Source organism: Triticum aestivum, chromosome 4D (assembly GCF_018294505.1).
Source record: "Triticum aestivum cultivar Chinese Spring chromosome 4D, IWGSC CS RefSeq v2.1, whole genome shotgun sequence".
Lineage (NCBI taxonomy): Eukaryota > Viridiplantae > Streptophyta > Magnoliopsida > Poales > Poaceae > Triticum > Triticum aestivum.
The window spans coordinates 255,725,048-255,733,383 of NC_057805.1; the positions used below are offsets into that span (position 1 = coordinate 255,725,048).

At 45.9% G+C, this 8,336-nt stretch overlaps 1 long non-coding RNA gene across 1 annotated transcript; it reads right to left on the minus strand.

Annotated features, from left to right (window-relative positions):
* Positions 1–5,255: 5,255 nt before the first annotated feature.
* LOC123097407 (uncharacterized) lies at positions 5,256–7,883 on the minus strand. Its single transcript, XR_006447164.1, has 2 exons — positions 6,180–7,883; positions 5,256–5,811 (listed from the first exon to the last, which is right to left on the minus strand). It is a non-coding gene; the product is annotated as an uncharacterized lncRNA (long non-coding RNA).
* Between the last annotated feature and the right edge of the window lie 453 nt (positions 7,884–8,336).

Genomic DNA, 8,336 nt, shown 5'->3' on the forward strand with positions numbered 1-8,336 from the left:
AAGCTACTATTTCAGAGTCAAGTCCATATTTAGTACTAAATTCACGAAAAGCATCGGTATCCATAAAAGATTTAACACAATCAAAATTAGGTGTTATACCTGACTCCTTACCTTCGTCGAGTTCCCAATCTTCAGAGTTGCGTTTAATTCTTTCCAATAAATCCCATTTAAATTCAATAGTCTTCATCATAAAGGAACCAGTACAAGAAGTATCAAGCATGGAGCGGTTATTGGGAGAAAGCCGAGCATAAAATTTTTGAATAATAATTTCTCTTGAGAGATCTAGATTGGGCCATGAATATTATATTGACTTAAGCCTCCCCCAAGCTTGAGCGATACTTTCTCCTTCGCGAGGCCAAAAATTATATATATAATTACGATCACGATGAACCAGATGCATAGGATAAAACTTCTGATAAAATTCTAATTTCAATCGGTGGTAGTTCCCTTCAAATATAAAGGGAAGACTTTCTTCTTGATAACATCCTCGGGCATACCTGCAAACTTAAATAATCCACAAACTTCATCCACATAGATTAGGTGCATATCGGGATGTAATGTTCCATATCCTGTAAAAGGATTAGCTAGCAGTTTTTCTATCATACCCGAAGTAATTTCAAAGAAAACATTTTCAGTAGGTTCAGTAGGTTGAGGAGCAACTATTTGCTCTACTGGTCAAGGTGAAGATACCCCGAACAAGCCCCTCAAAGGATTATTTTGCATAGTAACAAGTGACAGTAAATTTCAGCACACTATATAAATTTTTCCTTACCAAATTTCACCTGCCAAAGGCGCTTCACTCCCCGGCAACAGCGCCAGAAAAGAGTCTTGATGACCCACAAGTATATGGGGATCTACCGTAGTCCTTTCGATAAGTAAGAGTGTCGAACCCAACGAGGAGCAGAAGGAAATGACAAGCAGTTTTCAGTAAGGTATTCTCTGCAAGCACTGAAATTATCGGTAACAGATAGTTTTATGATAAGCTAATTCGTAACGGGTAACAAGTAATAAAAGTAAAAAAAGGTGCAGAAAGGTGGCCCAATCCTTTTTGTAGCAAAGAACAAGCCTGGACAAACTCTTATATAAAGAAAAGCGCTCTCAAGAGAATTACTTTGATAATTTGATATTTGGGTGGACCGGTGCTTGGGTACTGCCCTTCCTTGGACAAGCATCCCACTTATGATTAATCCCCCTCGCAAGCATCCGCAACTACGAAAAAAGAATTAAGGTAAACCTAACCATAGGATGAAACATGTGGGTCCAAATCAGCCCCTTACGAAGCAACGCATAAACTAGGGTTTAAGCTTCTGTCACTCTAGCAACCCATCATCTACTTATTACTTCCCAATGCCTTCCCCTAGGCCCAAACAATTGTAAAGTGTCATGTAGTCGATGTTCACATAACACCACTAGAGGAGAGACAACATACATCTCATCAAAAAATCGAACGAATACCAAATTCACATGACTACTTATAACAAGACTTCTCCCGTGTCCTCAGGAACAAACGTAACTACTCACAAATCATATTCATGTTCATAATTAGAGGTGTATTAATGTGCATAAACGATCTGAACATATAATCTTCCACCGAATAAACCAACTAGCATCAACTACAAGGAGTAATCAACACTATTAGCAATCCACAGGTACCAATCTGAGGTTTTGAGACAAAGATCGGATACAAGAGATGAACTAGAGTTTGAGAGGAGATGGTGCTGGTGAAGATGTCGATGGAGATTGAGCCCCTCCCGATGAGAGGATCGATGGTGATGACGATGGCGACGATTTCTGTCACATCCCTAGTTCTGCTATGCTCTGTGCTAGCTAGTCATGTGTTGCATCATGTTTAAATTCTTTTGAATTTGAAATGGGGATTGGACAAACCCTAGCATCAGATCAAATCAAATAGGTTCAACATAAAATCATTTTCAACGAACCCAAAATGCCCTATGAAAATGTTCATGATTTCTGATAAAGATGAAAACCTCTGCCAAAAATGATGAACATATTTCTAGGTCATTCCTGGATTTTTTGAATTAAATCATAACGTATTTGAATTGGGGCATTTGAATTCTATAAGTATTTTAAATGCTCCAAATATTCTGGAATCACTTGAGCGCCTCTGGAAGAATTCAGTTAGTGCCCATAATTAATTTTAGAATTTAATAAAATGATTTAGTTCTAAAACTAAATCAAAATAGAGAAATAAATAGAAAAGAGAAAGAAATAGAGAGAGAGAGAAGGTTTTCACCTGGCGCTCACCTGGCCTGGCCCAGCACGGCCCAGCCCACCACTTGGCGCTGCCAGTCATCGTCCAGCTCCCGCCAGTCGGACGCCGCGCGAGTGGTCACCGCGCGCCGGCATGTGCCCGGCCACCTCCTGCTTCTGTCGATGCCTTGGACGGCTCTAGATGATGCCATGCACCCCCCCCTGACCTCTCTCTCCCTCACCCGTCGCCTCTCCCCTCCCCTGGACCTCTCCCTCTCACCCACCCGAACGGGTCCGTCGCCGCCGCTCGCCATAGCCACGGACACCATCCACCCGTCGCATCTCCAACGCGCCAAGGAGCTCCGCCTTCGACCTCTACGCCATCTCCACCGAGCCACGCGACGGGAAGAGCCCTGGAGCGCCGTCCCCGACGTCTTCTTCCTCCTCGCGCCACCGCGATCATCGGCGACCTCCCGTCGTCATCAGGCCCTCCCCGAGCTCGCCGTTCGCTCCCCTGCACTCGCAGTGAGCCACTGACCCTTCTCCCCCTCTCCGTTCTCGCTCTCGTGCACCGTACGCGCCGCCTCGAGTTCGCCCACACGCACCGCCGACCATCACGTAGATGCCCTCCGCCAGCCATTTGGTCGCCGGAGGAGGAATCTCGCACCTCGCCACCGCGTCTGGCTCTGCCGGCGTCGAGTCGCTGACGGGATTGACTCGTTTGACCAGGGGTTTGACCTCCCCTGGCTCAATGACAGGTGGGGCCGCCCTGCTAACTAACCTAGATTAGTGTTAACTAAACCTAGTTAGTTTAGTTTAGTTACTGACACATGAGGCCCACTGGTCAGTTTCACCTGGACTGCCCGTTGACCTGCTGACGTCACAGTGACGTAGTGCGGACGCAGTAAAGAATTTTCTGGATTTAAACTTATTCAGAAAATTCCAGAAATTGTTATAAACTTCAAAAAATCATAGAAATTAATCTATAACTGTGACGTCGGATAATTAAGCTACAGTAAACCTCTATTAATGATGCCACGTCACCTCGGTTACAGTTGCTAATCTCACGTTAGTTCAAAATTCAATTCTAATTCAAATTTGAATTATAGTCAATCAGTAAAGGTTTTCAAATATTAAAACTAAAATGTTCGGGTTGTGCCAAATAATGCATAGGTAATTATGGTGGAGAAACGACACTTTTATAAAATGTTTAAATACTCTAAGGTGAATAAAACAATAACAAAAAAACAAGATTTAAATGCTTTTGTAATTAATAAAATACTAAACTAAATTGTTTTGGGGCAAAACCTTTTGTGGCAGTGCGTTTTGTGGTATTACTAATTTAGGGATCGTTTTACTATTAAGTAAAAACTAAACTAAAAAGAATGTAAAATAAAAATAGAAAAGAAATAATAAGAAGAAAAAGCAAAACAGAAAGAATGAGTAAAAAGAAAAGAAAGCAAGAACAACAAAACAAAAACAAGAGCACCCCCTCGCTGGGCCTCGGCCCAGCTGGCCACTGGGCTAGCCAGGCCGGCCCAGCCGGCGCCCCACTCCCCTCCTCCATATCCCCACTCCGGGGGAAACCCTAACCCGTAACCCCCACGCCCCCCACGATTCCCCTTTCCCCCTCGTCTCCTCCCTTGGCGCCCCCGATCCAGATCGGGCACGGCCCCGCCGCCCACCGCTGACCTCCGTCGCCGAACCCCGACGCCACCCAGTTCGGCCCCGCCGTCGCCGGCGCCCGCCTCCTCAACCCTCCTCCCCGCCGGACCGCCCCGAGCCAGGAGCCGCTTCTGACCCCATCGCCTCGACGCACGTCGCCTTCGTCGACGCCCCTCACCAGAGCACCACCACCGTCGCCCTGCTGCCTCGCTGTCGCGCGTCTCCGTCCTCCTCCCCAAGCCCCGCTGCCATTCCCCTACAACTACCTCGTGAGGCCCCCTCCTTCTCCTCTTTCTCGCGCCCACGCACACGTTCTCCCTCCCACTGCTGCAACCACTGTCCCACGCGCTCGCCCGTGCCTCCCCACGCGTCGCGTTCGTCCTGCTGCTGCCGAAAGCGTCCGCGCATCGGCCTCCCCGTCCACTTCCTGTGTCCCGCTTGCGAACCCCGCTCCGACCGACCGCCGCGCCCCACCCCGGCCTTCCTCGCTCGTCGCCTGCACTGCACGACCGCGGCCCCGCACCGTCCCGCTTCGCATGCGCGCTCTCGACGCCGCGTCCTGCCCTGTCGCACGCGCGTGCACCCGGCGCCCGCTGGCGCGCACTGCCCCGAGTAGCTTCCTGCTCCAGCTCGCCCCGCCACGTCGTGGCCACGCCGGCCGTCCGTGCCCGCGACACCGCCTCCCAGCTCGCCGCTCCCCGCTCGCTCCGGCTTCCAGCGCCCCGGGGCTCCACTCTGGCCACACCCGCACCCCCGGGGCTCCGTCCGATAACACGGCGCCTAGCGCCCGTTTACCCGCCCCGGTTGGGCTGGGTCAATGACCAGAGGGGCCGAGCCCCTGTTAAAAAAGAAGAAGATAAAAAATGAAAACTAATTAATTAATTAATTAAACAATTAATTAACTTAATTAATTCTATTTAGATAACTAATTAAACTTAACTAGGACATTTGCCCGTGTGTTGCAAGGGAGAAAATTGTCATTCTGTGAGCAAAACACATTCGCATTTCACTATGATAAAAAAGCCCTAGTTGTTTAAAAAATGGTAGGTAGGTGTCCACCACCTTGTTTCCCTTGAAATATTGGCATTATCCATCCATCTGTCTGAAATGTGAAAACATGAAACAGATGTTCTAGAAAAGATATGAATACGGTCATATTCTGCATGCAAGGACCCACGCCTGATGCCTATATGGAATTATGAATCATCACATGCAAAAATACTCCCTCCGTTCCTAACTATAAGTCTTTGGAGAGATTTCACTATGGACCACATACGGAGCAAAATGAGTGAATCTATACTCTAGAATGCATCTAGATACATCCGTATGTGGTTCATAGTGAAATCTCTATAAAAACTTATATTTAGGAACGGAGGGAGTAGAAGTTGAGAAATTTCTATATTACATCATCCCACAAAAAAAGTTTCTATATTCCACCATCTCACCACCATCACCAAGGGGGGAAAGGAGTCCTCACCAGACACCCACTTCTCCTAAATAAAATGGAAAAAAAATCGCTCACTCTCTTCACCTCGGCCACCCAGCCTGTGTGGACTCCAAATATGAAAATGGAGGTTCACAAACAGAAAATCGCTCACTCTCTTCACCTCAGCCACCCATCCTGTGTGGACTCCAAATATGAAAATGGACATTCACACAGACATACTGCATGGCAACCGAGCTCGAAGCACACAAGAAATTAGCACCGTCAGCTAACGGCTCTATAACATCCTGTTCATCCTTGCTCATGTCCATCTCGATCTACTGATCCTCTCTGGTTCACCTCCTCACTCGCCTCACACCTCTCATGCCCCTGCCCATGAGCCTCCCTGCGAGGCGACGTGACGGCTCCACCGTCGGCTCATGCCTCCCCTAACCTCCTCCTCCTCTTTCTTCAGTCAAGGGACTCGTCGCGTTAATATCGGAACTCATTTCCTAATTTCAACAAAAGATGAAGTAAAAGAATCTTATAGGCGAACAACACAGGTAGGAAAGACCAAAAGGAAAAAAATCAAATGATCCAGTGCAACCATCAATTCGTAAAATAACTATGCCAGTAAAAATAAGTTTCTTTTTACAGAAAATCATTTTTATTACTCAATGATTTTACATCATTAACTAAAAGATGGTACACTGTTATTTAGGTGGGTTATCCAACAATGTTCAATGGGAAGTAAATTTGGTTTCCCTAGCAATCTCATGGGCCACAACATTTGCTTCCCAAGGGAATTGTTCAATCTTCAGAAGAAATCTAAAGAACTTCATGGGCATGTGGTAGCAGTCCTTATGAATAAAGTTAGTACCTTGCATGAAGTCACGGTATTCTTCATCCAAAAAGTCATTCTCTTGACTGGTACTATCTGTGTTCGCAGTATCATCAGCAGCGGTTTGAACCTCCATCCTTACACATGGTTAGCCACAAAATGAAACATAACCACATAATGTAAATAGATAAGTGTGTCAAAACTGAAAAATCAACTACACCTAGTTGACCAAGAAATAATTCAAAAGATACAATATATGTAACTAATTTAGGCATAGTAAGTAAATCAATCACATTGAAATCATTCTTTATTTGCTACTATCAAAGTACCGCAGATCCCTTGTAGACTACAAAATGTTGTATTAGTATAATATACAACAGTAACATGTACATAGAAATTGACAATCTCAAGCCCTGAACAGTCACTTCAGAATAACTTTTAAAAATAGTAATCTCTAGTATGCATTGAGTAGGATTATCTTAAGAAGAAGTACTGCACCTTTTCCCTTCTTCCTATAAAGCCCACAAAATGGCAACAAAAACGTTGATGCTTGAAAAGAGAGGATCGGCAGGGCAATTGAAGTGCATCGCCTGGTCAGTTTTGCAACTGGATGTGGTTTGATAATTTTATTACTCCATTAATCTACTTCAGATTACCATTGGTAACGAATATAGATTTCCGGAATTTAACACTACATGAGAACTAAACTGAGTGAGAGTTCGGATTTAAAGTGTACCTAATACCTTGAGCTCTGGAATTGTACTGCATAAATGTCGAGACACAAATGCCAGGCATAAACTGGTTGGTCTTTCATGAGGCAACAACTGATAAAACCAGGCTATTTGCAACTTGTAAACATACATGCAGAGCCACACAAGCTGACTTCCGATTGACATATATATTAATGTATTTTTTATCCACTTTTTTGTGACCCGATCGCCCATCGAGGCAGGCAGGCAGAAGCATACAGGGGCTTTGTGGCGCTGGCCTGATGTAATGTAAATGTAGAGGTGCCAACTATTGGTTACCTGGGAAAGAAGATGTGTTCATCAGAATTCCGTGCTCATCAAAACCTGGACTCCTCTTTTCCCCAATTCTGTAGCCAATTCAAGTTACAAAATTCATGAAAAATTCTTCAGTTATCAATCTGACATAGCAGAGCATTAGTCAATATCTGCAGGAGTCACTCAATCTGACATAGCAGAGCATTAGTCATTACCTGGAAAAAATAGGATGGGTGAACAAAATAATTATTTCTCCTCAATCTGACAAAGCAGAGCATGAGTACACCCAAATAGTTACATAATTTGCCTGCTTTTCCATACTACCTAGGCAGAATCAAGCCGGCAGTTCGAAGAACATCACCTCGCGTCACAATAGGGTGGCGGCGATGTTCGCCATTGGAACCAGGCGGATGGGTCCGACGGCAGATAGAGTGCGCCTGGAAGGAGTGGCTGGTGGCAAAGCCAGCGGGGTTGGGGAAACCAATGTCGAGGTGGAAGCAGCAGGGAGGAGTCCCGGAGGCGCCATGGTAGCAAGGTCGGGGAGCCGCCAATGGCCGCGACGTCGAGTGCCGCCGGAGGTAGAAGGCCCCGGGTACCCGGTCGTGATGGGCGCGGGTGTGTTGGCATTTGGTGTAGGGGTAGGCGCGCCGGCGGGGTAGGCGGCTGCGGCGCGCGGCGGCGGACGACGGTGAGGGGTGGGGCGGGGCTGGATGTCTAGATGAGATCGAGAGGACGGCTGTGTTTGTTTTTCTATTCTATCGCTCGTACCGCTTCAGGTTCAGTTAATATGAGGACTGCGGGCCTAATTACTAAAAAGTACAAGGATCTTTGTGTAAAAGGGACGCCACAGTAAACCCAACAGATTCAACCCGTGCTTTATTATTAGGAAAAGATTAGCCTTGCTAACTAAAATAACTAACTGTTAATTAGTTGTAGTCTATGACAACCGGGACCCACACGTCAGTTTGACCAAGCCAATGGCCTGTTGACTGCTGACGTCATGATGACTTCAGCAAACACTATTCTGGATAATGTTGATTTAAAATAATTAAATAAATCCTAAAAACGATTTAAATCTTTTAAAATTATAATAAAATAAACCATAGTTTGGATGGAAAAAATTTATACATGAAAGTTGCTCAGAACGACGAGACGAATCCGAATACGCAGCCCGTTCGTCCACCACACATCC